Source organism: Pteropus alecto, unplaced genomic scaffold (genome assembly GCF_000325575.1).
Source record: "Pteropus alecto unplaced genomic scaffold, ASM32557v1 scaffold7, whole genome shotgun sequence".
In the NCBI taxonomy this organism is placed as follows: domain Eukaryota; kingdom Metazoa; phylum Chordata; class Mammalia; order Chiroptera; family Pteropodidae; genus Pteropus; species Pteropus alecto.
In genome coordinates, this window is record NW_006494614.1 from 35,832,080 (window position 1) to 35,842,105 (window position 10,026).

A 10,026-nucleotide genomic window follows, 5' to 3' on the forward strand; every position below is an offset into this window, starting at 1 on the left:
CCAGAGGAGCATAAAATTGCTTGTTTGGAGAGACAAGGAAAGTATAATGAATAGAATTCAGGTTACAGAGATGTGATTGGTTCAGGGATGCAAGAATAATTTTGTTTCTCAGAGAGGAATTCAAATAAGAATGTAATGAAAAAATAACTTTCCTACATTCTCCAATTTTAAATTTTATGATGGCTTACATTACATTAATTACAAGTACGTTATCTTATATATTATAAACATTTAATATATTTTAAAGTATATTAAAATATTTTATAAATTTTATAAAAAGTATTTTTTTTTTTAAAATCTGGGTAAATTGGAAATGACAAGCACCCTTATAATAAAGAAAGAGGGGCACACCGTTGTGTGTAAGCACCCCATTCTATTATCAAAACTGCATTCAGAACACATATACTTTTGGGGAAATTATAAAGTGGCAATATTAATTTTTAGATGAAAATGAAAAGTACTTTATCACATCTTTCTCATTAGAAATTGGTGCTTATAATGTGCTCAATAAATATTAGCTGGTATTATTAATTAGCATTTATATCCACTCTCTTTATACCTCCCTGACCTCCATGTCACAGATACAAGTGAGCTATATGCTCTGAACTGTTCCCCGTTAGGAACTGAGCACTGATTACTTCATGACAGTGATAAACAATCTCTTTTGCATGCCAAAATTTTTCTTAATATAATAAAGGGCATCTCATAAAAATTTGTCATGTCAAATTAAGTTTGATTAAATAAAAGGCTCATCTTTGTAAAAATATCTGATTATGTATAAGTAAAACATTAACATATGCCTGATATTAATGTAAGCACTCAAAAATATTGCTAGAAGTATTTATCAAAACAGTCTAATAAAGCAATGAGGTAAATGATCAGCTAAGTTATTTGTGTTTCTTCTATTGAGTTTTCTATTTAAACTCATTAGAGAGTGCATTCAACAGAGAAGCCAGATTGAAAAATCAAGCCATCAAAATAAACAGTGTTCCAATATATAGGCAATAGCAACTATGAAAATATTATCAAAATAAGTTACTGTTTACAACTCCAGTAAAAAATCTAAACACAGAATCAATATTTATTTATTCAGTAAATTTTCCCAAAATTTTAGTTATTGTTGATATGTTCCTAAGTTACAATTACTGTTGGTAGAATAAATCTATCCAGAGTTTGTTATTCAAAGAGATAAACATTCAGATAAATGATCTGACATTTTTGTGATTCCAAATATCTTTATTTCATTCTCTCATTGAAATTAAAGGTTAGCAAGATATAATTTTTTTCTTAAAAAAGTACTTTTCCTTTAACACTTCAAATATGTCTCCATTTTCTTATACTCCCCATGTTGATTTGAAGTTAGACTCATTTCTTAATCTTTTCCCTTGTAAGGGATCTGGTTTTCTTTCAAAGAAAATTAAAAAAAAAATTTTACTATAAATTTTTTTCATTAATGGTTAAATTCATTATACTGTTTTATTTGTGTGTGTGTGTGTGTGTCTATGTGTGTGTCTGTGCATGCGCTTTAAACCTTGGCTATTCTACATGGCATATTATCAACTGTTTTAGAAACCTTATATCATTTTTTCTCAGATATTTTATCTCATTTATTTGTAATTTTCTTCTTCACTGACCTCCAATAAATATTGGCACTTTTTTTTTAGTTTTTATATATCTTGATTTTGTTATTTTCTCTAACTCAGTCACTTACTAATTCATTCTGAAAGTTTCTCCACCAACATTTCCCCTCAGTAATTTATTTGGTCACTTTTATATGTTTTACTATGCAACTCATTCCTTTTAGTGTTTATTTGTAATTTTCTTCTTCACTGACCTCTAATAAATATTGGAACTTTTTTTTTAGTTTTTATATATCTTGATTTTGTTATTCTCTCTAACTCAGTCACTTACTAATGCATTCTGAAAGTTTCTCCACCAACATTTCCCCTCAGTAATTTATTTGGTCACTTTTATATGTTTTACTATGCAACTCATTCCTTTTAGTTATTTATTTCTCTACGACTTCTGTTAGGCTTATTCAAAGTTTTCACTTACTTTCAAATAATTCTGCTTCCTTTAGTATATGTTTGTTCCAGTAGTTAGTTTTCTTTCAAATTGCTGGAGCTCTTCAGATATACTGATTTTTTTTCTTCCTGTCAATATATTTGTTGCCTTGGTTAGTTTTTTCTGCAGAGATCAGACAAGGCTGGGTCCTGACTTTATTTGGTTCTTGCTACAATGTGTAGAAATGGAAGAAACATAGAGTCTTTTAATCTGCAGCTAGAATTATCTATATTCTTTATCCTCTATCCCAACGTATGGATTTTTTTTGTGCCCAAGAAAACATCTCAGCCACTCTAACTCAGTAACATCTCTCCTTGATAACTGGCTGCATTATTTTTTATGACAAGGGCTAGAGGCTACCAGACTAAGTTAATCTGTTGTTCTTGCCTCCAGCATTGTCCCAACATTACCCTACAAATGGCCAGGTAAGAGGAATACTTGCATGGAATGTATTTCTAGTAAACTTTTTGCTTGATTCTGGAGCAAATTTCTCTTTCCTTCTTTTATTTATTTCTTTTCTTATCTCCTTTTTCTGATGCCATTTTTGCTGAGTTCTGAGACTAAAATTGCAAGCTTGGTAACCATTCAACCCATCAAGATTCACAGTATACTGTGAACTGCTTCTAACTGCTACTCTATTAACCTATCCTGATGGCAATAATTAGCCTGATCTCAACAAGACACACGGGAGAGAAAAATATCAACAGAAATCCTGCACAACAACTGAACTCTCTCTCTGGACTTTGAACTTCCACTAGAGGCCCAGAAAATACAAGAACTAAATCATATTAGGGTCATATCAATATCCGACTGCCCTTTGTAGTTCCTAAAAGGAATTCTCAATTCCCTGTCTCACTACTGGCATCTCCAGGGCTAGACGAGGGGCAGAGAATAGAACCTATTGCTTAGGTCTTTCCTTTGTAAGAAAATTAGTGATGTCTCACCAATTTTTTGGAATGTATATACCCTTAAAGGATATTTCTATTATGCTAGCTTATCAGAATTGAATATTTTTGTCCTCTGTAATGAATTTATGTAATAACTCTCCTCAATTCCCCTCATTAATGCTGGAAGCACAAAGGCATACATCCTCATGATTTGCTTTTCCTTTCCCTAAACCTAATGTAGACTACGACTCTCTCCTCCCCGACCTGTATCCCTTTCTCTATGGGAGTGTTATCTTCAACATGTTGAAATAAATAAAGCCATATGGTAGATTACAGTGCAAAAATTTTGAAGACATTAAAAATTAGTTAATATATGGTGATGGAAGGACCTGACTTTGGGTGGTAGACACACAATGCAGTATACAGATGATATATTATTGAATTGTACATTTGAAACCTATATAATGATATTAACCAATGTCACCTCAATAAATTTAATTTAAAAAAGAAAATTAGTTAACTGAATATACTTATTTAATTATAAAACATTATAAAATGTTTATATATAAATGTAAAAATTATATAGCATTGTTTCATTATGGAGATTATTACTGTCTATATCACAACTATGATTAAATGTCAGCCCTGAAATGATGAAAAGGTTTGTTTTATGAACACAGTGTTTGCCCTGGTTTCATTCTTTTATTTCCTATTGATAGTTGTAAGCTCTGCAAAAATAAGTCAAACAGAAAAATGAGATTCCTGTGTACACAAGGCTATTATGGAGGATTATAGGAATTGTTTCTCACATTTTATTACCCAATTCTTTACTTTATCTTATAATAAAAATACTCTTAAAGCAAAATTTTTAAATTTTGTGACTGTATCTTTAGAAGAACAAATCTGTTACATAAGTTTTAACTCTCCAGCTTGTACACAGTCAAGTTAAAATTCCAATTGTAAAGGTCACTTTTGAAACACCATTTTGAAGCAAGTGTTTTTTATAACATGTTTCTTGATATAAGAGGTGATTATCTACAATTTGATCCTTTTGGGGAAAATGAAACATTACTTAGCCTAAGCAAGATGATGTTTTACCTTGTTTATTTTATAATGATTCTTATTTGCCCCATTTTAATGAAATTAAAGTTTCCCTCTAAGTCTTTCCATTATAGGTTTGTTTTATTCTGGATTACTTCAAACAATAACTGATAAGAGAGGTTGATGGTTTATATGCACAGTCCTAAAGAATACCTCTTTGTGACATGGGCAATTTAACCATTTAAGTTTGGCCATCTGTTTATCTGCTCTTTGCATTTACTAGCAAAACAACAATTCATATTTAAAAACAAAAATTAACCAATACTAAATTGTACTTAGTATTTATAAAACAGATGTAAGTTTTAAAAAAAGGATAGAGAAAACAACTGAATAATAGGCAAAGTAGATACTTTAAAATATATGCATTGCTCATATATCTACAACGTATTGCATGATTTTTTTAGCTTTTTAAAACTAGTTCTTCAATGAATATCTTATAAACACATAACTGCTCCTTCTTTATATTTAGGAACAATCTTAAATTCTCATTAAAAATTTAGAATGCAAAATCATCTTACAACTTTGCAGTTTTCTAGTAGTTTTGAAAGGGAGATAAATTGCTTCATAAAAAGTATAATATTTACTGAGAGATTAGTCTAGTAGGGTCATAAAATAAATGATTAAATCTGCTTATATTAATATAGACTATCTGTCATCTCAGAACCCAAACTGTGTACATTTCAGAGCAAAATGTGTTTCATACATATTGTCTACAGAAAGTTAAATAAAACTAAACTGAACAAAAATTGTGAACAACTTCCTAATAGAAATTATTTCCAAATCTTGTGACTTATTTCAAAGACTTTTTTTTAATATCTCCAAAATTGAATAACCTACATTGAAATCTTCCCCCTCCCCCTATAGAGTTATCATTACCGTTGGGGAAAACACTTGCTGGTTTTATGAGTAAATGGTGGTTGCCAGGAGCTAGGCGAAGAGGGTAATGGCGAGGTACTAGTCAAAGGGTACAAAGTTTCAGTTACACAAAGTAAATAAAACCTAAAAACCTATTGTACACCATAGAACCTATAGTTAACAATACTATGTTGTATACTTAAAAATTTACCAATAGGGTAGATCTTATGTTTAATGTTCTTATCACACACACATAAAATAATAAATAAAGATGGTGGCAAGAAACTTTGAAAATGATAGATATGCTATAGTATAGATTGTGATGATGGTTGTATGGGTGTATGCTCCAAACTCATACTGTAGTATACATCAAATATATACAGGTTTTTGTATGTAATTATATCTCAATTAAGTGGTTTAAAAAAAAAGGGAAAAGAAACTATCAAAAAAAAAAAAAAAGCTTGCTGGATAAGCAGTTAGGAGACACCTGCACAGACAAAATCTGAAAAACATTCTGAGTAAGAGCAATAGCGAGATACAGAACTGCCTACACATATGCAAACATTGGTGAAAATTTGCTACAATAAAACTCGCATTTCACATTGATCTAGATATCAGATGATATAGGTAAAAGTAATTAAGGTGGCAAAGAGACCTCTATGTGGTTTCCTTCACGTGTGCCGATTAGACTTTTCTTCCGCACCAACAACTATTAAATATGATACGCGCCCTCCAAAAAGGTTAACTTCCTGCTATGCACTGTCGAACTCTTCTGCTGATAATGTTATAATGAGAAATCGAGTTTTTCGATGTATTGGCTAATAAAGCCTGATAACTTAGGAATGAACGTTAGTGTTTAGTATATTTCATCTAACAGAAGATGTCATCAATTGTATAATATGTAATTATTGTATAAGCTGCTAAAAGGGGAAAAATATAGAATATCTTCATTGCCAGGAGCATCCTGATTTCAGAGATGTTAAACTGCAAAAAAAGCAGAATAGCTAAAATATGCCTGATATCACTCCAAGTGTTCAAAATATTACTGGAAATCTTTGTCAAAACAATTCTATGAAGACATGTAATAAGTACGCAGATAAGAAAAGGAAACCGATTTAATTATTTGTAAATTAAATGATCACTCGTCATTTGTATGTTGCTTCTTTTGTGTTTCCTATTTAAATTAAGAAAGTTAAGCAAGGAAGCCCTCTATTAGATCAATCTATCAACATAAATTGTGTTTTTCTATGTTGATAATGACTACAAATAATATTTTTAAAAATCAAGTTACTATTTACAACAATAAAAACTCTAAAAGGTGTGATTATTACTTATTTAAAAAATGAGTTTCACTAAAATTTTGTCATACTAAGTTACACAAGCTCATTTTTTTTTTTTTTTTTTTTTGTTCTGGACTTAAATTTTTCCTTGGTAGACTAAATCTACCCAGAGTTGTCTTTCATTTTTAGAAAAAACAGCCTCAGTAAGATTAACATTCTGATTTTTTTATGACTTAAAATGCTTTTATTTAATTTTTATTTAATTTATATGTTAGCCAGATTTCAAAATTTTGATAAAAATTTGATTTTGCCAATTCTGATGAGTGGAATCTCAATCTGAAGCCTTTCCCTTGCAGGTGATCTGTTTTTTCCACTCTGGAAAAATTATAAGAGGTATTTTCATGGTGTTACTGTTCCTAAAATTTATTATATGGTTTCTAGAGTGTGTGTTTGTTTCACTATTGGCTATTCTGCATATCATGTTAGGAAATCTCTTAAACTGAGATCTTACGTCTTTATTCTACTATAGGATATTGTTTTTTTCAAATGTTTGATCACCTTCCCACTTTTTCCTTCCTTTTATGATTTCTCTGTGATGTTAGTTTCCACACATTTTGGTTTTTAAGTCACTCTCTTCGTCTTGATCTTTTTCTAATGCATTATGTAAGCGTTCTACAATTATATGATCACTAATTCATTCTTTAGTTACTATTATATCTATTTTATTATGTAACCTCTTCCTTTGAGCTATGTATTTCAACATTTTTTTATGTTCAATGTGTTTCAGTGGTTATGCTTCCTAACTGCTTCATCATCCTTCATATTTTCATTAATTTTATTTGTTTAAGGTTGTTTTCTCATTTACTTTGATCTTGTGTTGAAGTCCCATTTATTTGGGTCCTTGGGTATATTTTGCTATTGGTAGCCTTTCTCTTAAAATGTGGTATCTCCTCAGATATTTTGAATTTTTCCTCTTATACGTTTTCTGGTCTTGGTTACTAATGTCTATAGGATGAGGCAAACCTCAGGCACTAACATCATTTGTGTGTGTGTGTGTGTGTGTGTGCGTGTGTGTGTGTGTGTGTGTTGAAATTGTAAGAAAATAACAATTAAGAAAGCCCCCTATGAACGCAGTTAGCATTAATATAATCACTAGGTGTAGAGCTAAAGTATAGAAAGAGCGATCATGGAGGATCATTTTACAAACTATATAAATGTCTAACTAATGTACTGTATACTTGAAACTAATAATAATTTTTTTTAAAGCCCTCTATGCTGCAGTGGATGATTCCTTTTTATTTCTACTTTGACCGTGGTATCATCTGTCCTCTAGGAAATATTAAGTACATCTACTTTAATAACATCCCAGATCATTAGTTGAGAGCCAGAGCCTGCCAAATCTAAACATATTTGGTTTTGGCTTCCCAATCAGCCTAGCTCCAGCATTGTCTTTACATTACAACTGGCATGATAAAAGAAAGAGGTATTTAGAACTAATCCCTAAGGCGCTGGTTTTGTGCTTCTTGCACAAGTTTCTTTTTCCTCCTTCTCTTTTTTTCTTTACTTTCTGTTTCTTTTTAATTTGCCACTTTATTTGCTGCGTTGTGAGAAAAAAGTTTCAAGACTGGCCAGCACTTAGTCCCACCAAAGTTCACCAGATGTATCCATTTAAACTGTTACTCCAATTAAGTCCATCCTGAACACACTCACTGGCTTGATTTCAAGCAGATACAAGGGAGGGAAACATTGCAACAAAATCATTAGCCTGACCTCTCACCTTGGGCTTTAGACTTCCACCGAAGGCCACTTCTTTCTGGCCACCTCTTCCCCAGGAAATGCAAGAACCAAAAATCTTAGGCTCCCATGAGCCTCCCATAGATTTTGTACTTGCTAAAGAAAATCTAATCACCACTAACCTCTCCAAAACTAGACAGAGAACTAGAATCTATTGTACAAATCTCCATCTTGAACAGAACTTAGTGATGTCTGGCCATATTGTTTGAGTGTATATGTTCTTTAAGAATATTTCTATTAAGCTAGTTTCTGAAAATCGATACCCTGTCACCTTCAATGTCTCTAATGACTCTCCTAATTTCCCTATACTTGTTTTTTCTTTGACTAGAGCGAACGCAGACTGCAATAGTCTCCTTTTCCATCTATATGCCTTCTTTATGGCAGTATTGTCTTCAACATATTATAATGGATGAAGGCCCAAGAAATACTACAAGGCAAACATTTTGACTATATCAAAAATTAGTCAATTAGATATAATCATTTAATTTAGTAAATATGTTTTGTATCATGCAAGCCACTGTTAAATATATCACAACTCTGATTAAGTAACAGCCTTAAGAAATGAAAAGGCTTGTTTTATGAAAATTCAGTGGATGGTTACTCAAGAACTATATAGTGTATTACATACTTTTATTTTCTATTGGAAACTTTGAGCTCTGCAATAATAAAAATTCATCTAGTAAATTGGATCTCCTGCATATGTATATTAGAAGACAAATAAGCAAATGCTTTGATTTTTTTTTAAATTTTGATGAAATAATTTATTTTAGAATATCAAAATATACTTAAAGCTTAATTGGAAAAAGTTATTAAAACGTCTTTAGAAAAATGACTGCAAAATCTAATAAGTTAAAAAAATAACAGGTTATTGTGAATTTAAATTCTCACTTTCAATGTCTTTTATTAAAATTGTAATTAATGTGTTCCCTTTCAACACCATTTTAAAATATAACTTTTAAATCACAATTTTTATGTTACTCAGGGTGACAGCATCTGCAGCTTGGACTCTTTAGGGAAAACAAAACAAAATCTAATCTTAGCAGCACATCAGTCCTCTCCTAGCATTAGTTTGAACTGGTGATGATTTCTCTTATCTTATAATATAATATTTATAATGTCTAATTAATCTCATTGTAATAAAATTAAAGTTCCCACCTTACCCTCACATCAAGGGTTTGCCTTATTAAATGCTTACCTCAATTAATAACAAATAACAGAGATGCAGAAATTCAGTTCAAATTTCTAAAGAAATTACCTATTGTTAATGTGGACAATTTAGCCACTTAATTTTAGCCATATATTTGTGTGTGTTTTGTATATTCTACTGAAAAAAATCAGATTATAAAAACAAAATATGAAAACAGTAAATTTTACCTACTATTTATGTAACAGAACTATGTTAGAAGTTTAGATGAACAAATGAAAGGACAAATAGGATAATATGCAAAAAAAATAAAAAGATATACCTCAAAATGTATGCATTGGCTAATCTGTACATAACGTTTCTGTGTGAATTATTTTCAAACTGATTCTGCACTGTGTAAAATATTACATTGCCCTGTAGTTTACCATTTAGCATGACCCTAAATGCTCTTAATGTGGGAAGAGGCAAGAGAACTAAATGTTAAATCAAGGTATATTCAGAGACTGCAGCCAGTCCACAAGGACACCTGCAAAAGAATTTCTGCTGGGATTGCTAACAACCCATTCCCCACACAGTGCAGGAGAAACAGGAAAAAAAGAGTCTTTAACTGGCAGCCCTACCCAGTGACCCCTACGCATAATAAACAAAATCATCCATTCTCTACAGGCTAAAACTGTGAAGAATTTTGGGATCAAGGGCTGGAGACTGACAGCAGGACTTTCATGCTATATACCCTTATATTTTACACTGTATATCTATACTATCAAAAGAAAATGGGTAAAAAAAAATGTATTTAAATTGTATTTCATAGAAACTAAGAATGATATGTAAACTGAATTCCCTAACACTTGGGGTCTCTCTCATTGTATCAGTCTCTCTCTCTCTCTCTCTCTCTCTCTCT